The sequence below is a fragment of the Cololabis saira genome, chromosome 6 (genome assembly GCF_033807715.1).
Source record: "Cololabis saira isolate AMF1-May2022 chromosome 6, fColSai1.1, whole genome shotgun sequence".
NCBI lineage: Eukaryota > Metazoa > Chordata > Actinopteri > Beloniformes > Belonidae > Cololabis > Cololabis saira.
The window spans coordinates 30,960,548-30,977,312 of NC_084592.1; the positions used below are offsets into that span (position 1 = coordinate 30,960,548).

General features: G+C 37.6%; 1 protein-coding gene across 4 annotated transcripts in view; it reads left to right on the plus strand.

Annotated features, from left to right (window-relative positions):
* The first annotated feature begins 755 nt into the window (after nucleotides 1-755).
* The window catches only part of hdac4 (histone deacetylase 4), a 176,112-nt gene continuing 160,102 nt past the window's right edge, over nucleotides 756-16,765 (plus strand). For all 4 annotated transcript variants that reach the window (XM_061723935.1, XM_061723938.1, XM_061723937.1 and 1 more), the window contains exon 1: nucleotides 756-878. The gene's annotated coding sequence lies outside the window, so the exon portion shown is untranslated. The remainder of the gene's footprint in view (nucleotides 879-16,765) is intronic.

Below are 16,765 nucleotides of genomic sequence, written 5' to 3' on the forward strand. Positions count from 1 at the left end.
TTTATGAGAATAAAGTCGTAATATTATGAGAATAAAGTTGTAACATTACGAGAATAAAGTCGTAATATTATGAGAATAAAGTCGTAATATTACGAGAATAAAGTTGTAACATTACGAGAATAAAGTTGTAATGTTGCGAGAATAAAGTCGTAATAGAATAAAGTCGTAATATTACGAGAATAAAGTCGTAATATTACGAGAATAAAGTCGTAATTTATGAGAATAAAGTCGTAATTTATGAGAATAAAGTCGTAATATTATGAGAATAAAGTCGTAATATTATGAGAATAAAGTCGTAATATTATGAGTATATAATTTATGAGAACTAACAGGAAGGGGATCTTCTCCCTGTGTTAAAATGAGGAATATTGAGCATCTTGTGAAGTTCTATTTATATATTTATAATATATTTAATATTACGACTTTATTCTCGTAATATTACGACTTTATTCTCGTAATATTACGACTTTATTCTCGTAATATTACGACTTTATTCTCGTAATATTATGACTTTATTCTCATATTATTATGACTTTATTTTTTATTTTTTGTCTTAGTTTGGCCCTAATACTCCGTCGTAGTATTCTGCTTCTAACTGAAAGTAAGAGGACGTAAAAAAGAGTGATACACACGTGTTTAGAAAACCCACTGATTTCATTTACAGTAATGAGTTTCCAGTCAGCTGTCAATCATCCCCCCCGCATGCCCCGCCCCTCGGGAAATCCAGGCGGCGGTGTGTCACGTGACTCCGTCAGCATGGCGGAGCTGTCGTCTGAATGGCACCGCACGGAACCGACGGGTCCTAAAACCCGGCTGCGTGGATGCCGCAGGAGCCAAGGACCAAACCAGCAGGTCGCGCCGGAGTTTGTTTAATTCAGGTTGTGTTTTCTGTTCTTTCGTCCTTACGAAAAGAGTCCCTTCTTGACTCTGTGGCTTGCTGCGCTCCTGGCCGGGGTGCTCCATTGACTTCTGAGCTTAAACTTATTGGAAGAAAAAGGGAATTGGTGTTGCGCAATACACGCATTGTTAACATAGTAGTTGATAAAAGAAAAGGGAAACGGTGGGGTTGTGTAACATTGTTACTGCGACTCTTGTGCTGCTCGTTTTAAATCATTTCTCCTTTTCTTTTTCTCTCTTTCTTTTTACTCAAACGTTTGTGGTATCGTTTTGAATAATCCGAAACATACTGCCATGTTGGAGAAATGGGTTTTACGTACATGTACACTGTTGTTATTCAGACTTTCCCTTTCATTTTTAACATTAGCCCAAGTGTTGTGTGAGAGGTTTCCCCGAGAAGAAACGTTTGCGAGCGCAAACTTGTGCAAACACATTGAGCTTCATGACTGTCTGCACCAAACTGTTCACTTCTTGCAGCAACTTCAGCCTCAGGTCTGAAGGCTGATTTATGGTTCCGCGTTACACCAACGCAGAGCCTACGCCGTACCCTACGGCGTAAGCTCTGCGTTGGTGTGACGCGTAACCATAAACCAGGTTTGAACAACTTCACGACCCGGCCGTGCGAGCGAGGGGGAGAAAGCGGTGTTTGTTGTGAGAAAGGCTTCTGCTGCCTCAGCGCTGGGTGTAAACTGGTGTGTTGGTGAAGTGTAAACACAGGAGAGCAGCGGCAGGGCTGTGTTCAGGGGCGAAAATCCCGGGGGGGACAGGGGGGACAAGTCCCCCCCATTAGTAAAGCTGTCCCCCCCTAGAATAATTTGAGACAGAATTAATAATTTTGGAACAATGCAGTAGTATTTAGTAGTGATGCACCAAAATGAAAATTTGTGGCCGAAACCAAAATCGAAAATAATAATAAACAGTAAAATCTCATTACACTTAAAACAAGAGTCATCACCAGAAAAAATAACTTGTTATTTGACAATTTTCACCTGTTTCAAGTAAATTTTCACTTGAAATAATTAGAAAAATCTGCCAGTGCGACAAGATTTATCTTATAAGCAAAACAATCTTGTTCCACTGGCAGATTTTTCTACTTATTTTAAGTGAAAATCTACTTAAAACAGGTGAAAATTGTTGTTTTTTTTCCAGTGATGAGTCTTGTTTTAAGTGTAATGAGATTTTTTTTAACTAAAAATGAGACATTTTAACTAGAAATAAGACAAATATTCTTGTTAAGATTTTGGGTTTTTGCAGTGTATTATGTCAGATGTGCTGTATTATTGCCACCTTCCACCTAATACCATTGTTTTGTATTACTCTAAGAAAGGTCTTCTGCCTGTTTGCGAGGTAGAGTTGAAAATGTCAAAATGCTGTATTAAAGGAAGGCTAAAACTTTTATTCCTTGTCCCCCACTGGATTTATTCTCTAAAATTTTACTGTTTATTGTCCCCCCCAACTATGAAACGGGATTTTCGCCCCTGGCTGTGTTACTGGTCGCCTCCACTGGTGGAAAACCTTCCCTCTGTTAAGGCTGATTTATGGTTCCGCGTTACACCAACGCAGAGCCTACACCGTAGGCTCTGCGTCGGTGTAACGCAGAACCATAATTCAGGCTGTACCAGCCGGGCAGCAGAGCAGGCGCATGCCTGCGAGCTCCAGGCCCCACAGGAACAAGGTCATCAAAAAATGTCAAGTCTTCATCTGCTGAGAGCAGATGGTGAGGAGGTGCGAGTCGACTCTGTAAAAAGTGAAACCGGAGTGCAGATCAATTTGAGTCCTTTCCTTAACTGAAAAAGACCACAAAAAGAGCGGTGCATTAGCTGTTTATACTGAGATGTATTCATTCATCAGTCTATTTTCCATGCAGGCTTTAGCCTATCCCAAATACCAAAAATGTTGGGAAACTGAATGCACAATGTTTAAAGTCAGAATTTATCTCATGAAAATATTAACTTGAATTTGGTGAGAACAACTTCCCACTTTTTTATGTTTTTTGAAACTAAAGTTGACGAAAAGACCAGAAAAGTAAGTTGTACTTAAGACACCTGGAGGAGAAGCTTGCTAAATTTTACAAAGGCTTGCACGTTTTTAATGCAGTGCTGCCAGAGAGCCTGAAGATCGTGGACCCTAAATATTGATTGTTAGCTTTGTCCATCTGCAGGCAGAAATTTATCCAGCTAGTCTGTGCCATTTTATGCTGAGAAACATTATTCTGAAATTTTTTTCATTACTTTTAGATGCTTTTGTTTTTCCAGTTTGGTGAATCTCTTCCAAGTGCATCGTTCCTCTTGACAGACCAGATGCTCTTCTTGTGCTCAATCATGTCATGAAGCTGTTGCCAGTCAATCCAATTAATTGCACGATGTTCCTCCAGGTGTTTCTTTTCAGTCCCACTTACTTTTACAACTTTTGTTGCCCATGCTCCAGATTTAATGTTTAAACACATTACACGCAAAATGAACTCACATTTTTCAAGAAATGTCTTATTGTCAACATCTGATATGTTTCATGTCTCATTAAATGAGATTAGCATATCAAATATTTTTTGTTTACATTTTACAGTGTGCCAACTTTTTGGATGCGATTGAGGTTGTACATTTTTGAACATATTTACCAGGAAAAAAATAAAAAATTGGAAGCAGTTCCCTAGATTAATTGGTTACATAAATGCTGTAACAGTAGAACCCCAGGCATGGTTTCAGATATTAAGAGGCATTCATCATTCCGAGTCCGTGTACAAATGAAAGTAAAATTATTTTAACTTTGTAAATAATGGGATTTCACCATAAAAATAACATAATACCTTGCAAAGATTTAAAGGACCAGAAACCAGTACTGAATGGTTTTGATAGCCAGATTAGGAGATCTACATGTAAGTCTGAAACTGACGTTTCAACTCTGGAAAATATCTGTTCACATTACCATAAAATCATAGTACACAGTTCATCTTTGCTGGAAATTATTTAAATATTGCTGTTATGTCTTTCTACAGGCAGTTTACAGCGTTATTAAATACATGCATGACAGTTGATACAAGGGTCAACGGTGCCACCAGCACTGGCTGTGCCTTCGCCACATTGTTAAGACTATCGTAAAAGTGCATCTGTGACTTATCTTCTGCTAATAGTCATATGATGTCGGCTTTGGACCCAGGGAAGAGTATGTAGTGGCACAGAAGAGCAAATCATGAAGCCTAAATCCCACTTTTAGGCTCATCTGATCTACCTGACTTATTGTTTTCATTATATTTTGCAAGCGATCACATCCATCCTGTGTTTTTGCTTGCCCTCACTCATTCACAGATAAAGGGCAGTGAGCTGGCTTTGCTACTGTTGCAAATGATTATGCAGAACTGTGGTTTCACATTTTCTACAAGTTACAATAAAATACCACAGACATGGGAGGCTACTACGTACTTTATTTCAACAATGTCGTGCCGATTTTATGCAATGTCAATATCATGGGTCAAACTAGAGCAATCTGAGTTGTTTCTTTGCTCGTTGACGATCACCTCCGTCATGTGGTAGAAGTAGTCGTTGTTTTAACTAGGAAATCCTTTTTGAGCAACCAGAATGTTCAGATTGATGTACATCTGTGAAAATCCATACACAATTAGATTGAAAACATCCTTTGCATGAGGTTTAAATGAGATTCGGGAAAAAAATTACGTTTAATTTGGGTTTTGCCTTTTCATGCTGTCACTGAATCTGTTGCATCTCCACAATCACAGGATATGCTAAAAATTGGATTTTGGTTGCAGTCTGAACACAGCCACGGTCAGTGTTTCTGAATGCAGGATTCACCAGTCTTCAAACTGGGAAAGTGGTTCTGCATGAAATATCATCTTTTTTTTCCCCCACATTGATTATCCAACCATAACCCTATTTAGGGATGGGGTGCAGAAAACTTGCACGCAGTACTGTGGCTAAATGTTGTGACATTGCATAATCTTATTTAAATGATACCATGGCAACTACATGCTGTCCTCCAAGGGTTGCTCAACAAAATATTAGAATGTGTGACCTTTTATCTTTATTGCCAGGCCGTGTGTATATATAATCACTTTGTTGTCCAAAACATATGTAATCCCTTATTTTAAGACTCTGCTTTGGCGCCAGGCTGTAATTATTTGTTGGTCACATGGAATATTTCATAGCAGCGGAGTAGAGGATGACGGCCCTCTTCTGCAAAGGGTTCATTAGATCGTAATGCTAAGCAGCCACAAGAGATGGTGTGTAATGAATAACTGGTGGGAATGAAAACATTAATTTTTTTTGGTTATCTTTCTGTAGCTTACGCACATAGGAAGTCTTCACATGGCTCTGCGGTTTGTGATCTTCATTCCAGAAGTTCTTTGTAACTAAAATGTGAATCACTTCCCTGTTTCCTGTCGAGTGATCAAGCTTGTGGAATGTGGAATATGTCTTGTGGCTGTGCTGGACATAGACCCCTAAACCTGCTTTTACCGATTAATGCTTGTTATTAATAGTAATACAAATTTGAGGCCGAATAAGCCCTTCCACCTTAAGTTTTGCTATAACACTTGATTTTCACCTGAATTTTATTTGATAGGATTAGATCACCTATCCATTAATTATTTGTGTGAAAATTACAATGTAATGCAATAAAATGGAGCTATAATTTTTATAGTCATTGCGATAAGAGGGAAGCAAACCCCCCCCACAACACCACCACCACCAAGCTGAAGTAGCTGCAAAGCTTCTGGCAGATGGTTATAGTGGAATATCTTGTTTCAAATGTTAATTCTGTGGCAAGATCAGAAGTAATTGTTGATTCAGGCTATGCTAAATTCTTATTAACGCACTATTAAGTTCTGGTTTCTTGACAATGGCCTAAACTTGTTAAATAACAGTTCAGATATAATGATTTGATTTATTTCACTTGAAGGAGTCCGACGGGTATATGTTCATTAAAATGCGTGTCACATGTTGTTAAATCAGTGCTGCTTCCATGACCTCATCCCACTTCATTATGTCAGATCCATTAAAGCTCGCTTTTGTCACTGCTTGCCTCACTTTTAACTTTCCATCCTCAATTATCCATTGTTGCAGAGATTCATTTAGCAGTCTTTTTTTCCAGCTAAATTGGACCGTAAGCCCAACCCTTGTTAATGTCTCAACATGATTGTTTACCACGAGAGCACATATTTTCAGAGTTCTGTCGGGAGCATAAAGCACTATTAAACAGATTATTGTGATATTCTTACTTCTTTCTAATTATTATTATTATTATTGTTGCTATTATTATTTCACTTTTGTCTTAATGGATAAAAAAAAGTAGATATGACGTGCAGGGCATCAATCTGACTTGATTGATCCCACAAGGGGAAATTTACATTACCACAGCTCAAGAATAAAAAACAGAAGATTAAGTAAAAAATAAATAGAATAAAATAAAGATAAAATACAATACTATATACAGCAGTAGCTGGTATTCTATGTACAAGCATACACAGTATGCATTATGGATGGAGAATTGTGGCGATAGGCAAAACAATTATATATTACTATAAATAGGACATACATACTGTATATACACACATACATATACCTTTATTTATATATATCTACTAGGGCTGGGCGATATGGACCAAAAGTCATATCTCGATATTTTCTAGCTAAATGGCGATACTCGATATACATCTCGATATTTTTTCTGTGCCTTAATTGGGGTTTCCCCCAAAGCATTATAGCATAGCATCTCTGTTAGCTTCATTTTTTTCTAAGGCAAACCCTTAAAAAAACAGTCAGTTTTAATACAAAGCCTCGTGCCAAATGTCACACAGGTTCCTTTATTAACAGAGGTCTGCACAATATCAAAATGTATAAAACAAATGAAATAAAAATAAACTGCCTGCATATATAGAATAAAAATGCTTCTTGAATAAAATAAAACAAATATCCCTTTCCTGCATAACAATTAAATTAAAATACACTGTGCAATTAATACAATGTAGACAGTAACAGGCAGACTTTTCCACTGAGGTTGACAGTTGTGCAAATAACAAAACATTTGTGCAAATCTCAAATAAAACATTCAAGTAAATTTGTCACAAAATAAGCTATATCAAAATCATAAAAAAAAAAATGTAAATTTTTTTTTTTTTTTTTTTTTTTAAATCGATATAAACGATATTGTCTGGTACCATATCGTGTTTGAAAATATATCGATATATATTAAAATCTCGATATATCGCCCAGCCCTAATATCTACACATATTGATGAGGTAAAGTGACCGAGTGACTTCTGGCTTTAAGATGCGTTATAGTCCAACTGCTGCCGGGATGAAGGACCTGCATAAGCGCTCCTTTCAGGGGTGTTTCAGTTTCTGACTGAGTGAGCTGCTCAGTGCATCCACGGTCTCATCCAGTCCAGTTTATTGTGGAGGTGAACAACCCAGGTTGTAAGAGTCCACTGTCTCAACGTCTTTTCCTAGGATGTTCACTGGTGGGGGGGGACTTCCTCCTGAAGTTTATGACCATCTCATTAGTCTCACACCAGCTGACAAAATCATCGATGACCCCTCACCCCACCCGTATCCCTGCTATATTCCGTAACTAAGACGCTAGACAGCATAGAAAACTCAATATAAAATATGTTTCTTACATATTCTTTTTTTTTTTGAAAGCACCAGTGTCCCATGTTTAACACAGGGCTGATGGCAGATGTGCTTGACTTAATTGTCTAGATATTTTCGAGTGTGATTAATGTTTCTGTGTAACAACATTGTTTATGTGCAGCACATACTTTGTTGTTGTCATTTAGACTTGTTTGTTTTCGTTGCCCTGTAATTACACCACCAGATGCTAGATGACAGTGTGGATTTGTTTCTGGAGCAGTGTAGCTGCAGTGCTGAGCTTTCCACAATCACCTGACTGCAGAATGTGTAGAGAGCAAGTGCCAACCAGCTAACTTCCAGGTTAAGCCTCATGTGGAAGTAATATTTGTTGAATTTCCGCGACTGGCTGCTAGAGGCTGCAAAATCCAGGCAATCCCCATTGACTGCCATGTTAAAATGTCCAACTTTAGAACAGAAATAAACAATCATCGCTTGGTTCAAAAAACAGTTTTGGTCTGTTGTTTGATTTCACATCCATGCCAACTCCGAGGGGCAGTGAATCTTTTTTTTTACCACGCCAGGATAATTTATGTAAAGCAATACATTTATTTCTAATATGATTGGTCGTCATTTGATTGAAGCTTTCATGTTCATTTTCTCAGGTCAGATTTCTGTTAAAACATATTCGACTGCTTATACTAACACACACAAGGATAACTGCCGGCAGCAAGATTTTATTTTTCCCGTAATGTCAGCTTGGAGGGTCCTGTGCATGTCATCAGGAGGAAAGTACCAAATTCTAAAGGGGGTGTTTTCAGAGCACACCTCTTTCACGGGTAACAGTCTATCTTTGGACACCCCTTGTGTTTCCTATTTTGGATTAGCCCAAGCCACGGAAGAGAGAGGATAGATTGTAAAGAAGGACAAGGTCCAGTGATTTGTTGAACTCTATCATGTCAAAGACATCTGCAGTGTGGCAGAATTTCATGGCATTTATATGAGCCCCTCCAAAATATAAATCACTGTAGTTGAACCAGAAAATAAATACTTGCCGCCACCTTGTGCAGTGCAGAATGGTCGTGTAGTCAATGATTAAAACATGACAAAACAATTTTTTCACATAAATAATATTGCTCTGATTAATTCCGACAGGCTGTAGTAGGGCTGGGCGATATGGACCAAAAGTCATATCTCGATATTTTCTAGCTAAATGGCGATACTCGATATATATCTCGATATTTTTTCTGTGCCTTAATTGGGGTTTCCCCCAAAGCATTATAGCATAGCATCTCTGTTAGCTTCATTTTTTTCTGAGGCAAACCCTTAAAAAAACAGTCAGTTTTAATACAAAGCCTCGTGCCAAATGTCACACAGGTACCTTTGTTAACAGAGGTCTGCACAATATCAAAATGTATAAAACAAATGAAATAAAAATAAACTGCCTGCATATATAGAATAAAAATGCTTCTTGAATAAAATAAAACAAATATCCCTTTCCTGCATAACAATTAAATTAAAATACACTGTGCAATTAATACAATGTAGACAGTAACAGGCAGACTTTTCCACTGAGGTTGACAGTTGTGCAAATAACAAAAAATTTGTGCAAATCTCAAATAAAACATTCAAGTCAATTTGTCAGAAAATAAGCTATATCAAAATCATTAAAAAAAAAATGTAAATTTTTTTTAATTTTTTTATTTTTTTTTTAAATCGATATAAGTGATATTGTCTCGTACCATATCGTGTTTGAAAATATATCGATATATATATTAAAATCTCGATATATCGCCCAGCCCTAGGCTGTAGTGTGTATTTAATTACAGTACAAAAGATTAAATCAAAAACGACTTAATATATAGCAAATGGATGACGGCACAACATCCCCCCACAAGTCGAATTTTAGTCAAAGTTTGAGGGCTTCAGTCAACCGAGAATTTCTTTGGTTGATTACAGCCCTACTGCTTTGTTCACGTCATCTGCAGGCAGCCTAATGTACACCTTCAGATGACATCGATATGGGACGGTATGGTGTCCTATGCGGCTCAAGGTTTATTGCTACTTTATCAAAGTTCAGTAGTTTATTCTCTACTACCAAAGTTTGGCTGTTGTAATGTCATTAATCGGCTCGTTTAGCTCAGTTTGCTTGGTCTAGTCCCATGTATTACTGTCGTGCAGAACAGACTGGCATTGAGAGGGCACACTTGTTTGTGTACAGTTTGTTGATGTTATCACACTTATGGATTCTAATGGGGTCAGTTAATCCCACTGTTGTGCTCCAGGGCAAATAATGTGGCAGGACCTTGTCACGCAGCAGGAATTTGTAAACGGGTTGGCAGAGCTTTCCCTTCAGCTCATCGTGGAGCATATTACAGTGTCCTTGTTCCCAGTCTCTGCTTGTGTACCTTAAAACACAAAGTTAAAATGACAGTTGGAGGGTGGGGGATCCATCATCATCATCATCATCATCATCATCATATACTCGAACCAGATATGTTAATGCACACCTCCTTGTGTTTTTTTTTTTAATCTAGAAAGCATGAAACACAATGATCAGTTAAAATCAATCATTCCTCATTTGTTTTAGCTTTCCTTATTTGGCTGACATTTTTAGAAGTTTATAAAAGAATGGGAGTTGGATATTGGAAACACATGGAGTAAAAGGAAGCACAAGGTAGATTCATGGGTGTAAAAGGGATACTGACCATTTAATTGGCAACTATACAGAAGCTTTCAGGCTCAACTGATGTGATTTGAAGCCTGATGAATCCTTGTGTTGATCCTTGGAGGTCACCCGATGAGTTCATTGCTGTGAATCATTCTCCCATGTCCAGCCTATTATACCCAATCGTTTCTCACATTGTCAGTAATAAACCCGCTTTAGCTCCTTGGTACTTTGCCAGGACCTTGTCCTGACTTTGAACCCACCCCAGCTTTCTAAAATCATTTAACAATTAGTTGGCAGTTAGGGAGGTCATCCCTTGGTTGTATACATGTTGGTGGGTCTATTTTTGGCATGGTGTGGTGGGGGGTGCTAGCTGTGGGACATTTCTCCCATCCCAACACAGTCACTGGCAAAGAAGAAAATGACTGATTTTATAGCAAACTATAAAATCTATTATTTGACATTTTTCAAATCACCGTCATCCTGATTGTTTCTTCCTTTTTTAAGGGCTGAAACCAAATACACAACCCATTCTGACCCTTTTTTCTTCCTCAAGATGGCTTTTAACATGGCGTTAAACAACTCTATTAATGGGATCTTCAAGGAAACCAAGTTTGTTCATTATTAACTAATGCCTCTATAAAGTTAGTTGTTGAGTTTTCTCTGACTAGCTCATCAAAATGCAAATGGTTGTTGCTTCCCACTTTCAAGATACAATGAATGTATCATGATTTGAAGATGAAGTTTAGCAGAGATCATAGTAGGAGATACAGTAAAGACTGAGAGGCTGGATAATAGGGGTGTAACAATATATCGTCCCACGAAATTTCGCGATACAAAAACGCCACGAAACGTGTCGTGGAGGTAACAAGGTGTATCGCGATATTGGGTTATTAATATTAATCTATTGTGTTGACTAGTAACGCGCATCCGACCACACGTGGCGACCGCGCCTCGACCCGCCGACCAAAATCCTACTACGCCCAGAAGAAACTAGTCCCGTTTTGCGGTCCCGATCACAGGACTCTAGCAGGGTTTTGAGCTCTGAACTTTTAAGTCTGGTGTAGAGTTAAGCCATACCTTATTAAGTTAAACCTTTTTCGGGTCGTGAGTAGGATAAACACGGGGACAACTTCTTCCGAGTTGGAGTGTACTTTAATGTCCGCTCAACAGTGTAGGATTTTAGAACATCAACACAGCACCTAGTGCTGTATCACTCCGCCCAATCTAAAACAGACTAATCACTACAGATAAACTGACTAGTGTCATTATAGTCCCTGATTTACATCAGCATATAAAGAATATATTTATAAAATAATGAACCCTGAATTACCAAAATAACCTTCTTAACAAAAATAAATCTCCTCTTACACTTATAAGGTGAGCATGAATCAATCTTTTTTATGATGTAAAATTGTATGTATTTATTTACTTTTATTTATTTATTTAATTTTAGTTGTTACATTTCTGGAAAAGAAAAAAGTCAAATCATACATGAAAGAAACTATTCAGTTTGTGGAAAAGTTTTTATTGTATGAAACTGAAGATGCATAATGCCAACCATTTACTTTTAGTTCAGTTTGTGGACAATGGTTGGCCTGGCTTTCTCTTTAAAACTTAAACGGTTATAAAGCATTACAAACTGTAACAATAGGGCAAACGCACAGCATTGTTTTGTATTTTGTGTCTTTCAAATTAAATACAATTTTTCCAGTCATATGTTCCTCATTCAAGGTTGTTAAAAAAAATACTGCTATAATATCGTATCGTATCGTTATCGTGACCTCAGTATCGTGTATCGTACCGTATCGTGAGATTAGTGTATCGTTACACCCCTACTGGATAATTCAACTGTCAGCAGGTTCTGTGATGGACGTCTCTCACGAAAATCTAAACGGACACAAACAGTACTGCCATGGTTGGGTTTCATAGTTGCTTGTCTGTTCACTCCAATATTAACTCTCAACAACAGAACAAGAGTTGTTTTCATAACTTGGTCTTTATAAACAGTTGTATTTTGTGCATGTGTATGAATCAGTAATCATGCAGGAGTTTAAATGCATTATGTAATAGATGTGTATTTCAGGTTTAGATTCTAAAGCTTCGGAGAGCTGGTCTGCGTCACTGATATGGACAGATGCAATGTCATAGATTGGATCCTGTTCAAAAAGCTGCTTTGGTTCCTCTTCCCTGGGGGGGAATCCATAGACGCATGTTAAACCTTTATTACGTAACTTCCTCAGTCATCTTCCTAGCTGCCGAGCAGCCCCTGGTGAACACAGAGAATTTATGCATTTTCTCAAATTATAATCATATCACAATCATGGGTTTGATTTCCCTTGCTTTGTGTCTGATTCAGCTTCATGTAGATCCCCATGCACGTGTGCACCAGTCAATAGTGGCTTTTTGAACATGACTAGAGAAAATGAAGTGAAGTGCTGTTTTGATCATGTGGTGAGTAGGGCTGCAACTAACCACTGTTCTGATAGTCGATTAGTCATTGGCTGTTAAAACTAAGATCAGATTATGGATCTGATAAAAAAGAAATAGTTCTTTTTTACATTGTGAACATATACAATTCATGCAGCAAAGAGCCACTGGTCAGGACTCAACTGTGGGCGGGATGAGGATTTAAGCATCCTTGCATTGGGTGCCTAAGAAAAACACGTTTTTTCTTGCTTTAACATATATAAAGTGGTCTCCCCTCAGCCTGCCAACTCAGAGAAGGAGGAAAGCAACCAAATTCTGCAGTGTCTGTACAGCCGCCCGGATGATCCATCCAGTGTGATGTGGCTTCTACGAGCCGTTCAGATTCTGCTGATTTTCGTTATGTAACCAAAATGTGATTTACATAGGTTGGCCTCCGATGCGTGAAACCACGCCCACAACTAACTCCGCTGGCCTATTGGCTGCCTATTGGCAGAAAATCAGCACAGTGCCTCATTATCAGCCTCCACTCAGAATCCCGCATAGATAATGAGGTTAGAGACTGAGATGATAAAGACATGGCTCAGAGGCTGAATTTCTAATTTATTTAGCAAAAACAATCAAAAGCTTTTTTTTAAGACATTCAAGGCCTGTTTAAAATAGGTATTAGATGCCATAATAGGTCCCCTTTAACTAAAAGTGATAACAGCAAAACAATTACATTTTATCCAGAAAAGAAGTGTACTTCCTAAGAAATATTGAGTTAAGGCAAGGCAAGTTTATTTGTATATAGCACAATTCAACACAAGGTGATTCAAAGTGCTTTACATCGACATTAAAAGCAGCAAGACGTAATTGTACAGTAAATAGCAAATAAAATTAAATAAAATTATGAGAAAAGAAGGTAAAATAATTGATAATTTAAGAGTACGCTTAAATAACGAATAAATGAAATAAAATGATAAGAAAAGAAGTAAAATAATAAAAAGCACAAGCTGTTAAAAAGAAGGGCAGTAGAGTCCAGCAGGTAAGTATTTAATTTAAGAGTACGCGTCAGTAAACAGTAATGTTTTTAGGCCTGATTTAAAGGAGCTGACAGTTGGAGCAGACCTCAGGTCTACAGGAAGTTTGTTCCACCGGTGAGGAGCAGAATAACTGAACGCTGCCTCACCTTGCTTGGTTCTGGTTCTTGGGAACCACAACAAACCAGATCCAGATGAACCTCAGGGGTCTGGGAGCTTCATAGGAACTAACAGATGAAGCATGTATTTTGGTCCAAGACCATTCAGTGCTTTGTAGATCAGCAGTAATATTTTAAACTCTATCCTTTGACTCACTGGAAGCCAGTGTAGTGATTTCATGACCGGTGTAATGTGGTCCAGTTTCCTGGTGTTTGTAAGGACTCTGGCGGCAGCGTTCTGGATCAGCTGCAGCTGCCTGATAGATTTCTTGTTAAGGCCTGTAAAGATGCCATTGCAATAGTTAAAGCAATCTTTTTTAGAATGGACCGTAAAGTGTGATGATAATGGTAATAATGCAGTTGAGTGATGTTCAGTAAAAGCTGGAATGAATCAGGGGTTACAAACTACACTGATTTTGAAAGAGTGCAAGCAATAAAGAAAGGGAAGGGAAGTGGGCTTCTGCCATAGTGTCCATAACCTGTGGGTAACTGTCTGGAAAGATGCTAGTTCCTGCTTTTTCATCCACTCACAACAGTTACCTTTTGATACCAGGGTAACGGCGGGTGGATATTTTGACCATCAACAGACTTTTGTGGGCTGAGATATCAGTCATGGGTTGAAAGAAAAAGACTATATTAATGGTGAAAATAAGCAAATAGGTTTTGTTCAACTCAATTTCAATTCACTTAACTATGTATGATACCAATTCCCAACAAAAGTCAGTTTGTTCGAAACTTTTCACAATGACAGTTTTGTTATGGCAAGAAACAGTGAACCCCCTTATTAACTGATTTTCTGCAATTGTTCTCCATGAAATGTGATCAGATTTACATCATAATCAGTCATAGGCAAACAACACATTTAAACTGATAACACAATCAGAATTTCTTGTGTCATCATCGAAAACATCCAATAAGTATTCATATTATTTGAGGGAAAAAGTAAGTAAACTCTTTGATTTATTACTTCAATAAAAGGTATTTGGAGTCAGTAGTTCTCTTTGACATTGGTTTCAGTGTCTCACTATGGTATACGCCCTTATGCGCTGAAGCCGGTCCTTGACTGGCAGACAGAAGATGACATCTGCTCCCAAGAGGAGGGGCCTCCTCCTCCTATAACAGCCTGCCATCACGTTCTCTCCTCAGTTCAACACCTCTTTTTGATCTAGAAACTAAAATTGTGTTCAGCTCAATTTAAGTCTAACATTGTTACTTGGATTACATTTTATGATGAATAAATGTTAATTTTAAGAGGTTCACATACTTTCTTGCCACTGTCTTAGTAATGTTAAAATCAAAAACAGGTTATTTGTGTTAAATTTGATGCCAAGAAAATGAATGGCTGCTGCAGGTTTCAAGATCTTTTTATTCACTTGGCTACATGTAGTAGGGATGGGTGATATTTTACCGTTCACGATAAACCGTCAAAGAAATTCCCCACGGTAAGAATTTGTCATCTCACGGTAAAAACGATAAATTCCCGTTGATGACGTTTTTGTGTAAAGCTGATTTATGATTCTGAAAAATGTGCAAATTAAAATGTGCAAATTATGCACATTTTAATTATATTAGAAGAGGACATCAAGGAAGGAAATGAGCCAGAAAGAAAGAAAGAAAGAAAGAAAGAAAGAAAGAAAGAAAGAAAGAAAGAAAGAAAGAAAGAAAGAAAGAAAGAAAGAAAGAAAGAAAGAAAGAAAGAAGGAAATGAGCCAGAAAGAAAGAAAGAAGGAAATGAGCCAGAAAGAAAGAAAGAAAGAAAGAAAGAAAGAAAGAAAGAAAGAAAGAAAGAAAGAAAGAAAGAAAGAAAGAAAGAAAGAAAGAAAGAAAGAAAGAAAGAAAGAAAGAAAGAAAGAAAGAAAGAAAGAAAGAAAGAAAGAAGCCTGAAATAAATAAAGAAAGAGAGAAAGAAAGAAAGAAGCCTGAAATAAATAAAGAAAGAAAGAAAGAAGCCTGAAATATAGAAAGAAAAAAGGATAAATTCCCGCTGGTGTACTCATTTAATTGGTTTTTATTGATTCAATTTAATTGGTGTAGTTTAGTAGCATTTAGTATTCTTTTAGAGCAGTGATTTGGGGGCTCCAAAGACTGAATGTGGTGATAGATTTATAGTTTAAAAAGATGGAGTTGAATTGGTATTTTTTTATCGTCATTTTTATCGTTATCGGGATAAATGCCAGAAATTATCGTGATATATTTTTTAGTCCATACCGCCCATCCCTAACATGCAGTCATCGTTGCAGACAGTGGAGGCTGTAGTGCCTTCAGCTCCTCCTGTAGTGCAGTTACAAGTTAACATTTACCACTGAGCTGAAAGAGATTGTCTGACATTTACTTGCTTGTATATGACTAATCAGCATTAAAATTCTGGATTATGTCGACTAGTTGTTGCAGCTCCAGTCTCCTCGTTTTTAGAGCTCTGGATCAACACCATGAGTCTCTGCCGTTCCGCTCGGTATGGAGCCTCCTTGTTTGTCGTGTGTCCATTTCACTAACAGCTGATTCATCTGATGCCTTGCAGGCAAAGCTGACACTGTTCACTTGGAAACGGGCAACAGTGAATATTGTGTTATAGAAGGCACTTTTATACGTAACTTTATTTGTGTTTTCACTCACTCCTACCTTTTTCAATAAATTTACTAACTTAATGTCACTTAAAAAAAATAATTCATTTATTTATTATTTTGGTCACAGAAGAAAAAAAAAAAATCATGAACTAATCAGTCCATGGCATATATGTGATGCCACAAATCCCAGCTGCCGGCTGAATAATTCATACTCAATCAGGGCTGAGAGGTTGAAGCAATTTTCACGGCACACAGGCGTTTTCAATGATTCATTTCATGAGCAAGGCAAGGGGTCTCTTAATTGTTGTTTACCGCTCTCTGTTCAACCACATGTTATTTTTATGCCATGGAGATTACTCCCGACAGCGCTCAGAGTGCTTGGGAAATAAAGCCCATTAAGATGTCCAAAGAGCTGTTTTTCTATCAAGCATTATGAAACATTTCCAGATTCA